The 19693-nt window shown below is 32.0% G+C and overlaps 1 protein-coding gene across 3 annotated transcripts in view; it reads left to right on the top strand.

Moving 5' to 3' along the window:
• The window catches only part of LOC113400677 (allatostatin-A), a 241578-nt gene that overhangs the window by 174045 nt on the left and 47840 nt on the right, over window positions 1-19693 (top strand). The window contains exon 1 of one of the 3 annotated variants that reach the window (XM_026640326.2): window positions 6985-7081. The exons of the other annotated variants lie outside the window; for them this stretch is intronic. The gene's annotated coding sequence lies outside the window, so the exon portion shown is untranslated. Of the gene's footprint in view, window positions 1-6984; window positions 7082-19693 lie in introns of those variants that run through there. 3 annotated transcript variants of the gene reach the window in all.

Raw genomic sequence — 19693 nt, 5'->3', positions numbered from 1 at the left:
TAGAGAGAGACAGAGAATAAGGATCATATAACACTTTTATATAGCAGTATAATATCATTAACATATAATGATAGTAACATTTTCATGCTCGGTGGGCTTTGTGCAAGCCTATCTAGGTAGGTACCACCCACTTATCAAATGTCCTACCACTAAACAGTAGGATGAATATTGTATTCCGGTTTGAAGAGTGAGTGTGCTAGTGTAACTTCAGGGCGGTGGTGAACACTCACCATCATTGGTCCATTTGCTCGTTCGCCTATAAAATATATACCACGACCAAAATCACGATCACTGACTTTGGAGCCAGTGACTTTTAAATTTATTGCTATTTCTAATAAGGTAACAATATTTAAATTACATAAGAATTACTAACATTAAATACTTACCACAAATAAAAACTTTAAAATAGTGACTGAACAAATCACGACCGCGTGGAATGGTAGCAAGAATGCCAGCAACGTTACCCCGTTCGTTTCATTTCTAATTCCTTTTGGATTCATTTAATATAACTTCAATTACACCGCTATCTGTTTTTACTTTTGTAAATTATACCAAGCAGATGTTGCACGTGGCTGAATACTTTTTTCCTTTGTTTTAGCATTTCTGTAGACTTGCTTATGTGTAATTCAATTCATGTTTAGTTTTATATTAGTACTATACTTAGTGGTAGATCTAGGTATGTCCCACTCATCAGATATTCTGCCGTCAAACGGTAATGCTTAGTATTGTTGTGCTTCGATTTGAAGGGTGAGTAAGCCAGTGTAACTACAGGCACAAGACATAACATTAGTTCTCAAGGTTGATAGCGCATTGGTGATGTAAGGTAAGGAATAATTCCGGGCAGTTCTGAACTTTTAACAAATCTCATTCACGTTCTATTGTGTAAAAAATATATTGTAATTCGTTAATTTTCATGCGGATTACATATATATGATTGTGTATAATATTAATATATGTACATTTTTTGATTGATGAAAAATATAACTACTGAGTTTCTTATCAGTCTTCTCGGTAGAATCTACATTCAGAACTGGTAGTTTTTCATATTAACCTTTCTATCTATAAAGATTAAATAACTATTTTTAGTTACTTTAAATATATTTTGATTTTGACCTACATTGACGCTGCTAAAAACCACTCCATACACTAATGCACTGCCAATCATAAGTGTATGTGAGTGTAATTACACTGACTCACTCTCTCTCTTAAACCGAAGCAATATAGATCATTAAATTGGGGAATACAACTCAATAATATAACACTTTGTAAAAATCTTAAAACATTCGTTTTCTTATTCAATTAAATGAACATGATGATGTGGTAACTCAGGGTATGAAACTGTTCATTCCGTATTCTGCGGTCCCCATTGGTGGCAAGTCCCAGCCCTGGTTTGGTCGTTTCTGCAAAACGGCTTCACTCCGAAAACCATGCCACCTTTCTGTTCTCCTGCTCGTTTGCCACCTCTAACATAAAAACAAAAAAAAACATTATAAGAAAACTACCTAACATATAACTATACCATTACAAGTAGTAACAGTATTTCAAATGAATTAAAAAATAAGTACCAATAAAGCATAATTATTTATTATTTGAAGATCTTTAATAAGTAACACGTCCTATTTGTTTCGGTTCGGAAAATAAATCTATCGCCTTCACCAAAGACAAGATTAACAAACCTTTATGTGATAAATATGTTAATATATTTAATTTATTTTAATTTATTATATAAATTTGTTAATATAAGGTGTAGTAGCTCTGCTATATCCAAACAATTCTTGATTAGTAAATGTTTATTTTTAAACTAAACAAAATTTTTTACATTACTTTATACTTACTTATTTTTATTTTCTAAATTGCATCTTTGTTTTTTCATCCAAGCGTTATTTTTCACGAATTTATTATGAACTATGCGGTCATTGGTCGAAAGATAATATTGGACTATTTGCCGCAATCTTTACAAGTAAATTTATATTTACAGTCAAGACTTTGATCCATGTTGATGAGAAAATGTCGTATAGGTCTTATAGCTGGCGTTCTCCTGTTCCGTGATGTCTAACAAAAGGAATTCTATTGTAGTAACGGCTGTAGAGAGACACGCTGAACTTTACATAATAAAATTGTATTAGGTTTTGAAATAAGCTGTGTAATATTCTTCGAAAAAACTAAAGACCTCCAGTTAATTTATACTAATATTATAAATTTAAAGAGTTTATTTGTTTGTTTGGGTATAAGCGCTAATCTTAGAAATAATGGGTCCTTCTCAGAGTTCCAAGTGGAATAAAACAAATCTACGTATTGCCACATTAGACGGGCTTGCATAAATTGAATAAATAGCAAACACATAACATTAGTAACGCAAAATAAAATTATAGCATTTTTCATGGCATAGGTAGCAATCGTGGCTCACTTTTGGATAGTGACCAATGGATATGGATGGACATTGCAACACCAGGGGGTTCGCTGTTGCATTGCCGGCCTTTAAGGAATGTGTAGGCTCTTTGTTCTTGGTTTAGCTGTTCTTCAAGGTTCCTAAGTCGCATTGGTTCAGGAAAACCACAATAGGAAGCAAGGTCTACAAAAATGTGTGAGGCAGAAAATTCCTTAAATATGGCGCTGTTGTGGATTTTCGGAAATATAGAAGGTGAGATTGAAACTTTGCTTTCGGACACTATGTCCGAAGTTGAAATTCAGCGGCCGTTATTAATCCAAACAATTCCTCGGAAAAAAGAAAAATGCTGTTGAAGATGCAGAGTGATCAAATTCTAAACCATCTTTTCTAAGAGAAGAGGCCTTTGATTACTTTTTAATAATTTAAAATCTTTAATAAAAAAAATTTTTAATGCCTTCATAACTATTTTTATTTGGTTCAACATGAGCAAAGCTGCGCACAGCCGTCTGTTGATTTGTAAAAGAAATCTAATATTGACTCTAAGACTTATTGATGGACTGTTTCCTGATCCTTTTATCGTTTGGATCAATATCTGAGTTAGCACAAAGGATTTCTCGATGAACTTCACATAGTGGTTTCAATTATAAAGGATAATTTTATTACAACTTAAATGCTATTGATTTCAGTTGTTAGAACAAGTAAAGTTAATCAAACGCCAGACGAGCATCACTAAATACATTTCACATTTGTCTTGTAAAGCATTTATAATGAACTAGTGGGAATCCTTCGAAACTTCGCGTTCATTCAAAAGATTTTTTAGGAATTTCTAAACATATGACAGGTTTTGTTTTCATTTAATTTCATTGTATACTGCAAGTCACTCATCTATGTACAATTGGCTCCAAAATGATGAAACCTTTTTTGAATGAATTTTTTAATGTCAAATAGTATACATCAGTTCAGTTAGAATTGGAGTTTGTTGATAACAATGTACTTTAATTTTGTTTACGTTTGTCATTTTTTTTCGTATACAGCCATGATAGTACCGCTCTCTAACCGGCCAGTAACTGTTTTCCACTCTCTAAAATTAATGCTTTGTTAAATCGTAACAATTTAGTAAATTGCAATCAAGAATCCTCTTTATTTTTCTGCACATATACCGCCGGGGCTCTTCAAAATGAGACCATAACCGATTATATATGTGCAGCTACCATCCCATAATCACTGGGATAAAAATCGGCTTACGTTATTAATATATAAAATTCCATACTGTCGTTTCAGAAAACACAACAAGAAAATCTCCATATTTCGAGTGAAATTTTACAAGACTTGTATCTTTCCGCATTGGAACTGCATGGAATTAGCTCCGCACAATATCTTCAAGAGGACAGATCTCAGAAAATTTACTCTTGCTACTAATTCCACGTGATGAATTACACACCATAAGAATATATTGAAACCATTTTTATTTCCATAAGAACTTTTCACATAAGTAAGTTTAAAATTGGTCACAGTGCTCAGTTCTTTGAACGAAAGTGACTTATCAGGTAACAGTACGAATCACATTCGAACCGTATTTATTCTCAAATTAAAGAATTCGACGACACACGAAATAACGATTTACTGTTATATGCTAATTTGATGCTTACTAACTTTAAGACTTATAATTATTGTATTCAGTATCGCTTGTCGACAAAGAACCAGTTTTACATTTCGAATTAACGGATGAGTTGATACTATGTGACCCGGTACTAGGGATGAGTGAGCCAGTTTAATTGCAAGCGTTACAACCGAACTCATATAGTTGTGAGCTCATTAAAGTTATATGAATAAAATTGCCTTAACATTCACATTACCTACATAAATCATAGTAAATATAGTGATGTAGTTTCGTATGTAGCTTTATATTTAATTAAATATATATAATATGACGATTCGAAAGTGTTTTTATGAGTTTATTCGAATAAAGAGTGATTTTTATTATATATATTTTCCTTCTCGGTCGAATCTATATTCCGAACTCATTGTCTTTTTTTATAAAATTATTACAAATCGAATGTGTTTGTGAGAGACTAGTTGAATAAAGTATATATTTATTTCGACCTTTACACTGCGTTGTCATCCATATTTTTTTTGTAATTATACTGGCTCACTCACACTTCAAACGAAGTAATACAGGGCATTATATTAGTGAATACAATCTAATAATAATTTTAAAAAAACTATTACATTTTAGTTTAACTTTATGTTAAGCTTATTGTATTTAAGACATTATACACGAATATATTTTTCTACCATTTTTATAATGGAGACAAAATGGTGGAAGTTTTTTTAAGGAAAATTTTGGCCCAATAGATTCCAACTGAAGGGCTTAATTTTTACGACGCCCTTACTACGTTAATAATTATTTAAATACGTTGGTGACATAAATTGTAAATTAATAATCTGTCCCACAGATAAGTGTTATCATAGTTTATGAGTTATAATCATACGGCACCCTTATTACTCTTTATCGAAATATTAACATCAATATATCTTTTGAAGGCTTGTTCGGGACACTGGGTGATTTAATTATTTTTAAGTAATTATTAATGTAATTTTACAAAATCAAAATATTCTTTATTAACGTGTTCTCAGAAAAGCAATGCGTTGAATTAAATTACAGGCTGTTACTTAACTTAGAATCAAAATCAAAATATTCTTTATTCAAATAGGCTTATAAAAACACGTTTGAATCGTCATGTTACACTGTTGAATTAAATTTAAAGCTACCACCGAAAGTAGATTCTACCGAGAGGAACCGGCAAGTTACTCAGTAGTTACTCTTTGCCACCATTTTAATTACACTTACAGAGTTTGTCAGTGATTAATACTATAAGTAATAATAATTATTCCTCATATCACCAATGCTCTATCAACTTTGGGAACCATACCATTCATAATCGGTAAATCTTAGGTTTAACTGGAAAATGTTAAGATTTACCTTAATTCGAGCTTTTACAGTAACATATACACTATTTTAAAATTAATTACGTATTATACATAAATAGAGCATATATATGACCACCTGATGATCACCTGATTAATGGTCACCACTACCCATAGATACCTTGCTGGTGTATAAATATAAACCATCCACTATATCATCAATGCACCATCATCATTGGGACACTGGCACACTGGGACACAGGAACACAATAATATTAAACATTGTGTTCCGATTTGATAGACGGGATTAAATACAGCTATACGACAAAGTATTTTTTTTATAATTATTAAGTGTAATTTTACATAATATAGGGTTTCATAATTATATTATTAATAAAATTATACATATATATATATTACAAGGCATGTAAGACAATTTTATTAAATTAAAATTAAACACAAAACTTCATATTTTTTTCAAATTATATTTAAAAGAATGAAATCGAACATATTCTGAGTTATATTTATATTTTATAAACAATAGGAATGATGAATGCTTAACTTTAGTTAAAGATAACCACTCGTTCCTCCTTAGCATGAGTACATTAAATAAAAGTATTAGACAAATATTCTAACTCGATAAATAAAGAGCTAAGTGATTTTCAAATCTATATTTAAAAATGAGCACGCCTTTTTTGTGTTATTTAATCTTATTCCACCACGCCACTTCAAGGCGGATTAGTGGAATACACATGAGACAGATTTGCATCCGACACATGGAACCTCGAGATGTTTGTTTTCAGCGCCGAACACGACATGAATTATAAACACATATTAAGCATAGACATTACAGCTTTCCTGAGTTTGAACCCGTAATCTACGGTTAAGATGTGGTCTAACCACTGGACCAAATCGATTCGATATATAAAGATTAACACTGTGTCAAATAAATTTAACAAAAAGTTAAGTGTGTCTTATTTCTAAAAGATGGAGACACGATACGTCAAAGCTGATTTTTACTGTTGAAATTATAAATATCTTCAAACATCTAACACCACATTTTCATGTATCTATTATAGTGTTCGTGGCAATCATATTAAATCAAATCAAATCAAAATATACTTTATTCAAGTAGGCTTTTATAAGCACTTTTGAATCGTCATTTAACAAAATATTTAAAGTAAAGCTACCACCGGTTCGGAATGCAGACTCTACCGAGAAGAACCGGTAAGAAATTCAGTAGTAGATTCTGAAAAAATAGTAGATATATTTTAATATTCCTTATTAATTGAAATCGTTCTATAACTATTATATAAAAAAAATATCCCACTGAGTTTCTTTGGAGGTGTTTCTCTCAGAACCAGTGGTAGAATTTAGAACAACAATAAGAAATTGTAATAACTGCAGGTTAAATTAAAATATTTAAATTCATCAATTAGTGGGTTTACTTGAATCCGAAAAACGAACAAAAACGAAATTTTCTCTTCATAAAAAATCACCAGTGAATTCATCTGTCAAACCTTCTTTTTTTTAAGTCGGTATAAACGATTTTCATATTTTAAATGTCCACGCAAACAAAGTTGCGGGCAAAGTTCGTACCTCGATAAATTCATTCAGTTCAACAAGTAAGGCGGATCAGCCCCCGCCTATGGGTGGCGCCTATAAAAGAGAACTCCGCTTTGAGTTCGCAGTTAGTGACGAACGGGAGGCTATGCTACGCAACTGCTGAAAGCTCAACGCAACGTTAACGACAAGTTTGAGCAAGTGAGTATTTATTTATTTTACCTTTAAAAATATTTCACTTTTTCAAATAACGGGACATAATTACGGTGAAACTTTAAGCTTTCTTGAAAAGCTTTTGTATTATAATAACGAGTATTTATTATTAGTTTTATAAAAATAACAAATTTAATTTTTAGTGAATAGTATATTTTTTTTAACGTAGAATTAAAAGTTTAATTTTTTTTATACCTCAAGTAATTTAAAGCATTTTTTTATTAACTCTATTAATAATACTTTGAGCCCTTTAACACAGAAACAGTTAATAAAGTTTAGTGGCACCATTATTAAAACGGTTTTAATTAACTAATGAACTTCGTTTCACTATCTAGAAAAATCTTCATTTTATTAATTTATAAGCCTACTGTAGTTCGCCTACAGGTTTATCTTTAAAAAAAAAAGTTAAATTCTTATTTTAAAGTGCATTCTACGTCATAATCCTAGTCTACACTGTAGCGTGTTCGTAGCACTCCTTAAGCGCAAAGCAAAATATATACACATAAAAATATGTATTTTTAATAAGGTTTTCTTAATAATGATGAGTTAAATTATCTTATATTTTTTTTGGAAATCCCGTGAAACAAACTTATTCGTAGCAGCTACGTAGCTAGTTCTACGTGGTCAAGTTAAATTCAAAACGCCCTTATAATTATTATTTATCTTATGTACTTTTTACATCATATGTTTTGTCAAATATTGAATATAAATAATTTATAAGATAATGAATATATGTCGAAAATATTTTAAACGTCATTTCATAAAAGCCTTAAAGTATTAACGATATAATGAATATTTACAAGATAAAATCTAGAAAAAATAAACTAATATATTTAAAAAATACTCATTACACTATTTCAAATATGTATATATTTATATACATGATCATAAAATATAAAAAAAAACAACCAAATATATAATCATTTCTTAACTTTTTAACGTTTATATAAATATCAAACGCCTAATTACAATGCTTACCTTAACTTAACAGATTTGTTTAGCAAAGTTTATTAAAACAATCCAAGCGAATAAACATTAAACTTCATTCCTAAAATAACTAGAAAGTGGTAAATTATTAAGTTTTAATTAATTAATTCGCATTAATGTCAATTATAAGATGTCTTGTGAGCTTTTTAACTAATTAAAAACAAATCTCACCAGGGTGTATAATTTCAAGTTTGATAGCAAAATAAATATAACTTAATTTAAATCACCACGATTAAAGAGTACCCATATCTGGAAACAAAGTATACGTCATATTTTAGATATATGAACTTCACATACCCTTGACATACAAAATAAATTTAAAAAAAACTTATTGCTTTTCAGTACATTGTAATTAACTAAATATATAATTATGTTCGATGTTCAAATTATTAATTATTTTGTTAGACTACGTTATCATTTAACAACATATGATTTATGATTTATTTGTTAGTGAGAGTGTTAAAAAATTCACTGTAAGATTTGATTTTACGTAAATCAAGGCTACACGGGAGTGAATAAAATAATATAAATAATATCGTTTTACATAGGAATAAATTGATTATAAGCTAAGAAATCTTCATAACTTTGAAAAATATGTATGAATGTGTGTGTGTGTGTAAAATGGTACGATTTGTTACTTCATACGATGCGGTTTAATTATATCTTTTTAAATTGTTTTGTCAAAGAGATTACGTAAAAATTTGTTATAAATCGCTGTAAGTTTGTGTCGGACGAATTGCAACAGAATTTTCAGCATAGTTTGAGCTTGACTTAGGAAAGTTTCACAGTCTAAAGGATTGAACGGAACGTATTTAGAGAAAATAATATCCATGCAATGAATTTGGTGACGTGTTTTTGCAAAGCCTTACTGAAAAAAATTCGTATTCATTATACATAAAATTTATATCAGACGATACACCGGAGAGTTTTATTATTTTATATTTTTCAATAAATTACTGCGCTTCACAGTATCAACCGATTCAAATTAAGACTTTTGTTGTGAAGCGTGAATTTTATATTCACCTAAATATTTAGTTTGCTTATTATATATGTAAAGATAATATGTTATCTGAAAGACCCTCTTGTCTGTCTTATAGAATAGTTTCGAAAACGTTGATATTTTTGGAACTTAAAGCTTTGAAGCTCAGTGTAAGTTAGGTTACATGTTCTTAAATAACTAAAAGTCTCGTGCTCGAAATATCTTGTCTATATCTGACACGGGTATGAATTGGAAACCTTTTAACAGATAAATGTTTAAATACAGTTAATATATGTTTAAATACAGTTAATATTGTGATGCGTCATAAACCATACTCAAATATGACCTTAAAGATTTAAGTACTCCTTAACCTTTCAAATGTTGGAAAAATCAATTCAATTCAAGTCAATTAACGTCAGTTACTTTTCAAATCAAATCACATTAAACGCTTACGAATATCACATAATTAAAATCGTTGACAATAAATTGTTCAGAAACATTACAAATTCGCGTATCGTATAGTTTTCAGGTATGAGTTAATTTCAAACGAAATATATAATAATTTTACATCGAAATGTAACTCATGATAAAAGACAACGAAATTAATCATACAAATTCTAGCCTTATACATTGAATGTCACTTTATTAACGTTTTAAATAAAGTTTAATTTTTGCATATAATAATCATAATTATAAAAGTTTATTCTTTGAAACTCAAACTCAAATTCCTTTATTCAACATAGAAGCATTACACTTACTTATTGATGGTCAAATTAAACAGTACCACCGGTTCGGAAAAAGGAACACCCAGACCTGAGAAAGAAAAAGAAACTCAGCGGGTCTTTTTTTTGTCAAATTAATTACATACATAATTGTATATGAATAGAAACAGCCAGGAGGCGATCGTTTCATTCCCAAGGTGTGCTATCAAACATAAACTCACTAATTGTATAGTAACCTTTCACCACAAGCGTTCCTTAACATTTTTTTTTAATTTGGCAACAGAAGCATTTTGAACGCTTTCTGGGCTCCTGTTATAGAAGCGTATACATTGCCCCACAAAAGAGTTACTGACTCAATGCAGTCGAGTAACAGGAGTAACAAGATTGTGTTTGTTCCTTGTACCAATGTTATGAGAATCACATTTTCTCATAAAAACATTAATATTTTTCCGTACATACAAAACATTACAGAATATATATTGAGAATCAACAGTTAATATCTTAATTTCCTTAAATTTATATCTTAATGATTCTTTGGCTCCTAGGTTATAGATTGCACGAATAGCCCTCTTCTACAGCACAAATATAGTATGGATAGCGGCTGCGTTACCCCAAAGCATAATACCGTAGGACATTATACTGTGAAAGTAACTGAAATAAACTAGGCGAGCCGTATCAGCATCGGTAAATAATCTAATTTTTTTGACCGCAAATGCCGCAGAACTCAGTCTACCGGCCAATCCGTTTATATGGGGGAGCCACTGTAACTTGGCATCAAGAGTAAGGCCAAGAAATTCAATTGTTTCAACTAGATCCATCGATTCCCCATAGACAAGTACATCGGGTTTTACATTTTGCACGTTTGGTGTGCTAAATTTTACAATTTCAGTTTTTTTATTACTCAGCCTAAGACTATTTACGCTAAACCAGCGTACTATTGACATAGACATAGCATTGTTTACATCGTCATATTGTACCTGTTTCGTATTAATTTTAAAAACCAAAGAGGTATCATCAGCAAACAATACTATATCATGTTTGTTCCCAACAAGAAAGGGCAAGTCATTTATGTATATGAGGAATAGAAAAGGTCCAAGAATTGATCCTTGTGGGACCCCCATACCGACTGAGACCCCAGGAGGCCTTGTCCCTTTAACGTCAATCCTCTGAATTCTATTGTTAAGATAAGAAGTCAGAAGGTCGAGTGCACATTCTCTAATTCCATAGTGATATAGTTTCCTGACCAGAGTTTCATGTTGAACACAATCAAAGGCTTTGGATATAATCAAAGATTGTGAGTACAAATCACAGACACCACTGATAATACAGGTGCTTCATTTGTGTTTATAATTCATCTCGTTTTCGTGAATTTAATTTTTATCACAGCAGTGGGATATATAAAGACTTTTACCTTGCATGTTAATCTTTTTAATTTGCATGTTGTATCTAAAGTTACCAATTAAAAAGATAATTAAAAAGTCCCCTTAAGTTTTTAAAATATTCTGCCTGACTAGGTCTATCAATCGATGCGAGACTATTAAAAAGTTAAATGAACTATCGTCGAAAACCAATTTACCTTTGATTTTTTATATTCCTATATAGACCGTCAAAGCTTGGAACGCTTTGAAAGAAATTGTGGCCGAGAGTTGGCCACTAAGTACACGCACACTAGTAAAGTGATCGTTTGGAGATAAGCAAGAGTCGCTGTCATGCACACCAAGGTAACAAAGTCGGCTCGTTTCTTTTAATCCGATATTCTATTACAGTTTTGTAGTGCGACACTCCATCAACATACATAGGTATATAAATAATCTAAGTGGCATTGATTGTTATACAATATGCACAAAACAATACTAGAATAATTGTATTACAAATGAAAAAAATATGTATTCATTGTAATTTGTATAAAAGATAATTTTTTATTCGTTTCATTCAATAGAACGGAGACTCGCTGGTGATAGAGAGAGAATAGCTGGCTTCAAAAATACGTTTGCGTTTTTTTTTGCGTTAGCGCCAATGTCTATTCGTAGTAAAAGACACCCATAGACACTCGTGCTGTCAGAAATATTAAACATTCCTTACAAGGCTAACTTTGGGTAATAAAATTTTATTTTGCATGTGCCTCTAGTTACATATCCACTAAAGATTCAAACTTGAACACAATAATACTATATATTGTTTGGAAATGAAACATATAATGACTGGGTGGTAAGGTGGGTGGCAAGTAACATTCAGAATCAGATATTTAAAAAATAATTATTCTATGTGCCTGTAGTTACATTGGCTCACTAACGGTTAAACTTAATAATAACATAAACATACATAATCAGCCTGTAAATTTCCCACTGCTGGGCTAAGGCCTCCTCTCCCGTTGAGGAGAAGGTATGGAGCATATTCCACCACGCTGCTCCAATGTGGGTTGGTGGAATACACATGTGGCAGAATTTCGTTGAAATTAGACACATGCAGGTTTCCTCACGAAGTTTTTATTCACCGCCGAGCACGAGATGAATTATAAACACAAATTAAGCACATGAAAATTCAGTGGTGCCTGCCTGGGTTTGAACCTGAAATCATCGGTTAAGATGCACGCGTTCTAACCACTGGGCCATCTCGGCTCTTAACTTAATAATACCAATACGGAATACAATAATACTAAGTTGCTACTAACCACTACATGGTTGTAGGACTTTGTGCAAGTCAATCTGGGCTACTTACAAAAATATATTTTCATTTTTATAATAAATATGATCTAATACTAAACATATTTTCGATCGGTCATAGATTTATCTTAACGCACACATTGAAATTACAAATATAAATAAACCAAAAATATTTCAACACTACTGAGGTTGTATATACACAAATATAGTGACTTCCTTCGTATGAATACTATCGATTTTTCTATACTAAGTTATTAAATATTTGAAACAAGTATTCCCCTATTTAAAAACATGAACTATTCAATTAATTATTTTAATAGATTAAAGGATAGCACGTGAGCAAACAAGAATGTAACCAACATTAGAATCACTTAGATTATTAAGTCGATTAGCGGGAGGAAAAACTTTTCATAGAATACATTGGCCTGTTAGTTAAAACATAGGACATAATGATTTTAATGCGTGTATATTTCACAAATTAAGTATCAATGGCGCAATGGTTCACGAACCGCCTAGCGATGTAAAAAGTCGCAGGATTGTTCCTGACCCCTTGGGCTATTGTCGTTCTCACTCGAACACAAGTGATAAGCTTAAAAAGAGGGGTAGATAGGAATATTATTAATTCCATATAATTCGGGCCAATTATAAGAAAAAAAAAGTAAATAAATTTGATAATCTTAAAAATAAATCTTCAATGATCTACGTACAGTGGTGCCTTTATTTAAAAACAAATTCAAGCACACATCTGTAGAGGTATTCTGTAAGAAGAAACTCGAAAGCCACCGCAAAACACGACCGTGACATGTCAGATTTTGATCTTTAAAATACATGTATCAAAATATCGTATCACTGCAAATCGGTTATCAACATTTCATGAATGAGATACAAAGTGAATTCTTACAGTATCTCACTTGTGAACAGGATAGTGAAAACAAAGTATAACATATGTAAACGCATGTCGTAAATAACTTTCAACGGCTGATTTAATACGGACAATAACATTTATGACAACTTTAGCACTAAAGTATAAGTAATTGCACAATTCTTATACAGTGCAGTCAATACTTTTAAAATTTTATTTCTATTAATTAGACCAACTTATACTAAAAATCAATTTATGTAAGACATAAAGTATCATTGATTTATTTTATAATACATTCTTAATTTAAAATTACAATATTGTACACGACACTAACAAGCTAACTTGTCACAGCTAAAACGATATTACTTTAAATTGAAATTTATTATAAAGAAAATTCTTAAAAGAATAAATAAAAAACTATCAATAATACATTTTTTTATATATAAAATAAAGTTGCAAAGAATAAAAAAAAGATATCGTCGTCGAAATCGTGTCTTTGTTGTTAATGTAAATATATCATAAAGTATATTCGACATTCCCTTGATATTTTGATATCCCTCCCACCCGCTGTATTTATTATGTCTGCAATTTATGGATTTACTTGGTAGAGCTTTGTGCTAGCTCGTCTTGGTAGGTACCACCCACTCATTAGATATTATTGTGTTCCAGTTTGAAGGGTGAGTAAGCCAGTGTAACTAAAGTCAAAAGATACATAACATCTTAGTTCCAGGGTTGGTGGTGCATTGGCGATGAAAGGATTGGTTAAATTTTTCTTACAGCGCCATTTTCTATGGGTGGTGGTGACCACTTACCATCATGTGGCCCATTTGCTCGTCCGCCTACCTATATCATAAAAAGAGACTTGAAATAGTTTGAAATTACTCTAAATTCTCCAGCCGTATTTTCTGTTATTCAAGAAAAATTACTTTTCAGCCATCACTTCGGTCTGGTTCAAACAGTCTATCTGTTCGTCTGATTGATAACTGTAGAACGCTTAAAGTAGTGCAGATATTTTAAGTAAACACTGAGAAATTTTCTTTAAGGCTTTTGGCTAACGAAGTAGTTTATTCAGTAAAAATGATTCTTTAAAATATAATAAAATTAAAATTGAACTAAAAATATTTTACATGATTATCGGCTAAGTAGAACGTAACTTAAATTCGTCTAAACTGATTTGGGATTTGTGCAACCTCGACTTAGGTAGGACTCATTACATTTTCTACCTCAAATTACTCAGTAATGTTGTGTTCTGGTTTGAAGGGTGAATAAGCCAGTGTAAATACAGGCATAAGGGACATAATATATCAGTTCCCTTAGTTGATGTCATTTTATGTTTCACAACTGTGAATAATTCAATAGTTAAACGAAGTTTGACTGCGAAGTTGGTCTAATAGCTAGATATAAGCCAACAGATTCGGAGGTTCCGGGTTGATACCCAAGCTCGGGCCGATGAAAATTCATTTAATTCAGTAAAAGCCTGTGGTCTGGAAGTTAACAATGTCCCGTGCCTTGGGAAGTATGATAAATTATAATCCATTAGTCCTGCGCCTGAGCTATTTACGATTGTGTCGTATTTGCCGTCCCATTGGATTATAAGAGCGTGAGACTTATGAGGACATCTGTGTTTGCTCACACTTATGGTCTATAAAGTGTCCTGCACAGTTTGCCTGGTCTCCCTTGTAATTCGTCGCCGTGACCGAAATCGGTCGGGACGACGTGATCATCATTAATCGTAAGAATTTAAAATATTAACTTCAGCTTTTCTTTGCGTAAAATCCTAAGTGTCTCAAACCTCCCCGTTTTCCTTTAAGTGAACCTCAAATTCGTGTGATATAAAGGATATTTTTGCATATCTTAGGATAATAAAATAACCTTAAAAGCTACGAAATACTTAAAGTATTTTCAAACGGAGATAGCGTAAATTTTACAAATCGTTTACGTCGAATAATAATTTTACGGTTTTAGGTGCGCATATTTTAAAGTTATCTTGCTTTTGAAATTCGAAATTCATTTTGTAAATATTTGTGAAGTATTTAATATGTTATTTATAATTCAAAGATAAACTAACTGACCAATAGCTGTATTTTTGTTACTTATAATATTTATTCATTCGTATATGTCTCGTTGTGCTAGCTGACTTGTAAGGCTGTAGATCTCGAAGTCCTTGATTCAAATACCGGTTCTGTCAGAAAAAAAAAATTGTTTTTTTTTTCAAGGAATTCTGGGTAACAGTCTGGATTAAAAAAGTTGTCAGTGTTAAACTCATTTGATAACGAAAGCCAGTAAAAGATCATCTGTATCTGATCCCTCTCATGTCATATCAGAATAATATTGAGAAAAGAGAGTGGCATAATTCCTATAATCTCATAATCAGGAATGTAAAGCACCTTCTGAGTCTCTTACTGGTTACTCTCGAAATCTGTATTACGTATGGATTGTAGTATAATATTAATTTTGTAAGATAACTTTTCATAACTACTTCTAGGAGCCTACTTGAATCTTATTTATTAAAAGAGTAAGCCGATTTTTGTCTCAGTGTTTATGGGACGATGGCTGCATTTAAAAAATCGTTTCATTTTGAAGACTTTGAGGTCTCATTTTGAAGACTTCTAGCCGTAGATGTGCATAAAATTAAAGAGGATTCTTTATTGCAATTTAGTGAATTGTTACGATTTAACAAAGAATTAATTTTAGAGATCGGAAGAAAGTTACTGATCGGATAGAGAGCGGTACTAAGGCTGTATAAGAAAAATATTCAAAACGCAACAATGATGAACGAATGTATACTATTTGATACTAAAAAATTAAACATCATTTTGGCGCCAAATTTCCTAAAAAATTATTTTGTATAAACACGAAGTTTTGCGTTTGACCCAAACAATAAAGAATAATTTGATATAGAAATATCAATAAATACAAAACCGCTACAGACAGCTTTATCCAACGATATCACATATTTTAATCCGCTTATGTTAAGCTACATACGTAAGCGTGACGGGTACCTTTGAATCGTTAATACCGCGCTCCCTGATTAAGCGGGGATCGGTAATATCGGTAAAAATTGTTATATTATAGAATTAAAGGTGTTTCAACTTTTTTTTTACGAAAAATATGTTCAGTAAATCATTTGACACTCAGTCACTTAGTTGTTGCGCTATGATCGGCGACGAGAAGTACTGGATGGTATCTTTCTGATAAAGTTCTGCCAGAGTTCAATCTTTTCTGTCATAAAAAGATGCAGCGGATCCGCTCCGCTGAAGAAGATCGGTGCTATGCGTACCTTCTCCCCGTAATCGTTGCCGGGAGTCGGAGTGTTCGCAGTACCTCGCGAACGTCCCTAGCTTGGAGTTGAAGCTGGGCCAACCATTGAAACGTCGCTTTAGCATCTGCAAAGGACCGATTGGGTACCGCTGGTGTTTAGTGCATATTCCGGTTATATAAATGACCGGTAAATCATGATTGTCGATATCTTTAAATCATGATCTTCTTTTATTATCACTTTTAAGTTTTTGCAATTAATTGACTACTAATTAAACTATATACGTAATTGTTATCATAGAGTTTTCCTATATAGACCCTACTTATACATAAACTTCGAGTGTACTGTCAAATATAATATATTTTAATTAAAGACAGTTAAACGGCTTGGGTATATATGTAACAGAAGACAGCTGACATTTTGATACTAATATATCCTTCTAGTTCTGAATTCGGCTGTTGACACTATTTTTATTAAAAAAAAAATTGTTCAAAGGCATCGAACTATGTCGATTATTATTTAACCATATACGCACCCTTATACACGTAAAGTACTACACACACGCACACGTACACAAAACACGCGTTTATATTACAAATGTTGAACCATTTCCTGAATACAGTTCAAAAACTTCAGAAGCCAATTGTTTAATATTATCTAAATCATATGAGAAATAATCTATTATTATTATCTAGGACTATGATAAATTCTCCCAAAATAATCAGAGCATAAGATCTAAATACATAATTAGTAAACATTTCAAAACAAACGTAAAAACTAAATCCACTTAACTAGCACAACAACTGTCGTTAAGCGGTCGCAAGAAATAAATCACTTTACATAAAACCTTACAAGCTGGGTAAAAAGTAAAATACGACTGTTATTAGTATTCCTTAGCACCGAATTACGATTCAGCCAAACTGAAAGACTTGGCGTCTGTTTCGGAAATATCACAGTGTATAAATATACGTAACCATATATGCACCTTGGTTTTTCATCGTATCACATCTTAGTGTATGCAAATTGTTTAAGGATTTTTTTTTATGGCGTTGGTTGGCGGACGAGCATATGGGCCACCTGATGGTAAGTGGTCACCACCGCCCATAAACAAAGGCGCTGTAAGAAATATTAACTATTCCTTACATCACCTATGCGCCACCAACGATTAATTAATTAATTATTAACGACTTCAATCGTGTCCTTTTTCCTCGTCCTTTGAAGAGAGTTTTCGGAGATTATTCCACTTCATCATACATTTATTATAGGTGATGTGATGTGATCCATCGAGATGATAAAATATTTTATTGTGAACACGTTCGAACACATACCAAAAACAAGTAAGAGTCATAAAAAACTAGACAGCTAAGGATCATTATTCGAGACCCAATTATTATTAACCAATTACACAGTTAGTTACAATGAACATTATGTGAGACCTATTAAATTGTTACTTACCTTATGACATTGCGATTATAAACACAGCTCTAATAATCTACCCATGCATCCTCATCATTTTTGTTTTCACCACCCTGCACGAGATGAATCTATATATACATATAAATACCACTGATTAACCACGAAATCTCAGTAAAAACTTTAAACTTGGCAGATATATACATAGATTCCTTATAGGGTGTAGACATGCGCTTAGAACGGCTTTTACGAAACTTCATCCCTAAGGTAAAACGGGGGTTGTAAGTTAGTGTTTTGTAAATTTCGCGCAGGTATTATAAACACAAAATTAAAGCACATGAAAAATTGTACCGTCGTGTTAACGTAAATAGGACTAACTCAGCTCTATTAAATTTATTTTTGAATGTATGTATGATTAAACACTTTCTAAGTATATTCCGCGGGCCTCGGAAAGCACGTTAAGCCTCAGACGACCTCCGTGGTCGAGAAGTGTGTACACCGGTTTTCATGGGTACGCCGCTCCGATGTCCCGGGTTCGATTCCTGGCCGAGTCGATGTAGAAAAAGTTCATTAGTTTTCTATGTTATCTTGGGTCGGGGTGTTTGTGGTACCGTCGTTACTTCTGATTTTCCATAACACAAGTGCTTTAGCTACTTACATTGGGATCAGAGTAATGTATGTGATGTTGTCCAATATTTATTATTTATTATTATTATTGGTCCAGCGAGAGTGTGTTTGAGCACACACTTGAGCACTACGATAAGTCCTGCCGGCTAGTTTTAGCTGGCTAGTTTCCCCAGAGATTGGCTGCCAGCCAAAATCAGGAAAACTACGCCAGTCTGTATCAATTATAAAAAATGGTTACAGATTATTCATATAAAATAGTACTCATTTTTTCTTCACTTGAAAAATACGTGTTGAATCTAAATTTCAGTCTAGCCTTTGTGTGGCTTTTAAACACTAGTCAGCTTTGTTTGAAGAGTTTATAGAGACAAATAAGCGTGCGTTTCATTTCACTAGAACCTGAGAATGAATATTCAAAGGTTTGACTAATTCTTGTTAAAATATACATATATACTCTTTTTTTAAATTATATTTTCTCCACAGGCGTGCTGTCCGCGCGATCGACATTTATCGACGAATTATTTATAATTTTAATTATATGATTTTATTTAAATACGCAGAAAAAATAAATTGAACACTTTAATAAATAATATGTTTTAATTTTTCCTTTTATAAGTTTCAATAATTATTATAAATAAATCACACTTATGATAAACTAAAAGAAATATGTTAAGTCAATTAATAATATACCGTCAAGGATACCTAAAAGTGCTATTTGTATTTGCTGTATCATGTGCACTAGTTGTCTTTCGCGGTGGGGCTCGCGTTTGCGGGGTTGGTTGTCGGGTGTAAGAAATAAAAACTGAGCCTATGCCTCATACAAAATTTCATTAAACTCGGTTCAGTACTTTGACCGTGAAAATGGCTCTCTTGAAAGACAGACAGACAGCCAGAGTTACTTTCATTTATAATATTAGTATAGATATATTTTTTAAATAAACTTATATTGTAAAGTCTCGTGTCTGTGTTTTTACAACGAACTTCCGATTCTACGAAATACTTCCAATAATACCTTTACAAGCAAATACTTTACGAGATGGCCCAGTGGTTAGAACGCGTGCGATCTTAACCGATGATTTCGGGTTAAAAAC

The sequence above is a fragment of the Vanessa tameamea genome, chromosome 22 (genome assembly GCF_037043105.1).
Source record: "Vanessa tameamea isolate UH-Manoa-2023 chromosome 22, ilVanTame1 primary haplotype, whole genome shotgun sequence".
NCBI classification, from domain to species: domain Eukaryota; kingdom Metazoa; phylum Arthropoda; class Insecta; order Lepidoptera; family Nymphalidae; genus Vanessa; species Vanessa tameamea.
This window is presented reverse-complemented; position numbering and strand designations above follow the sequence as displayed.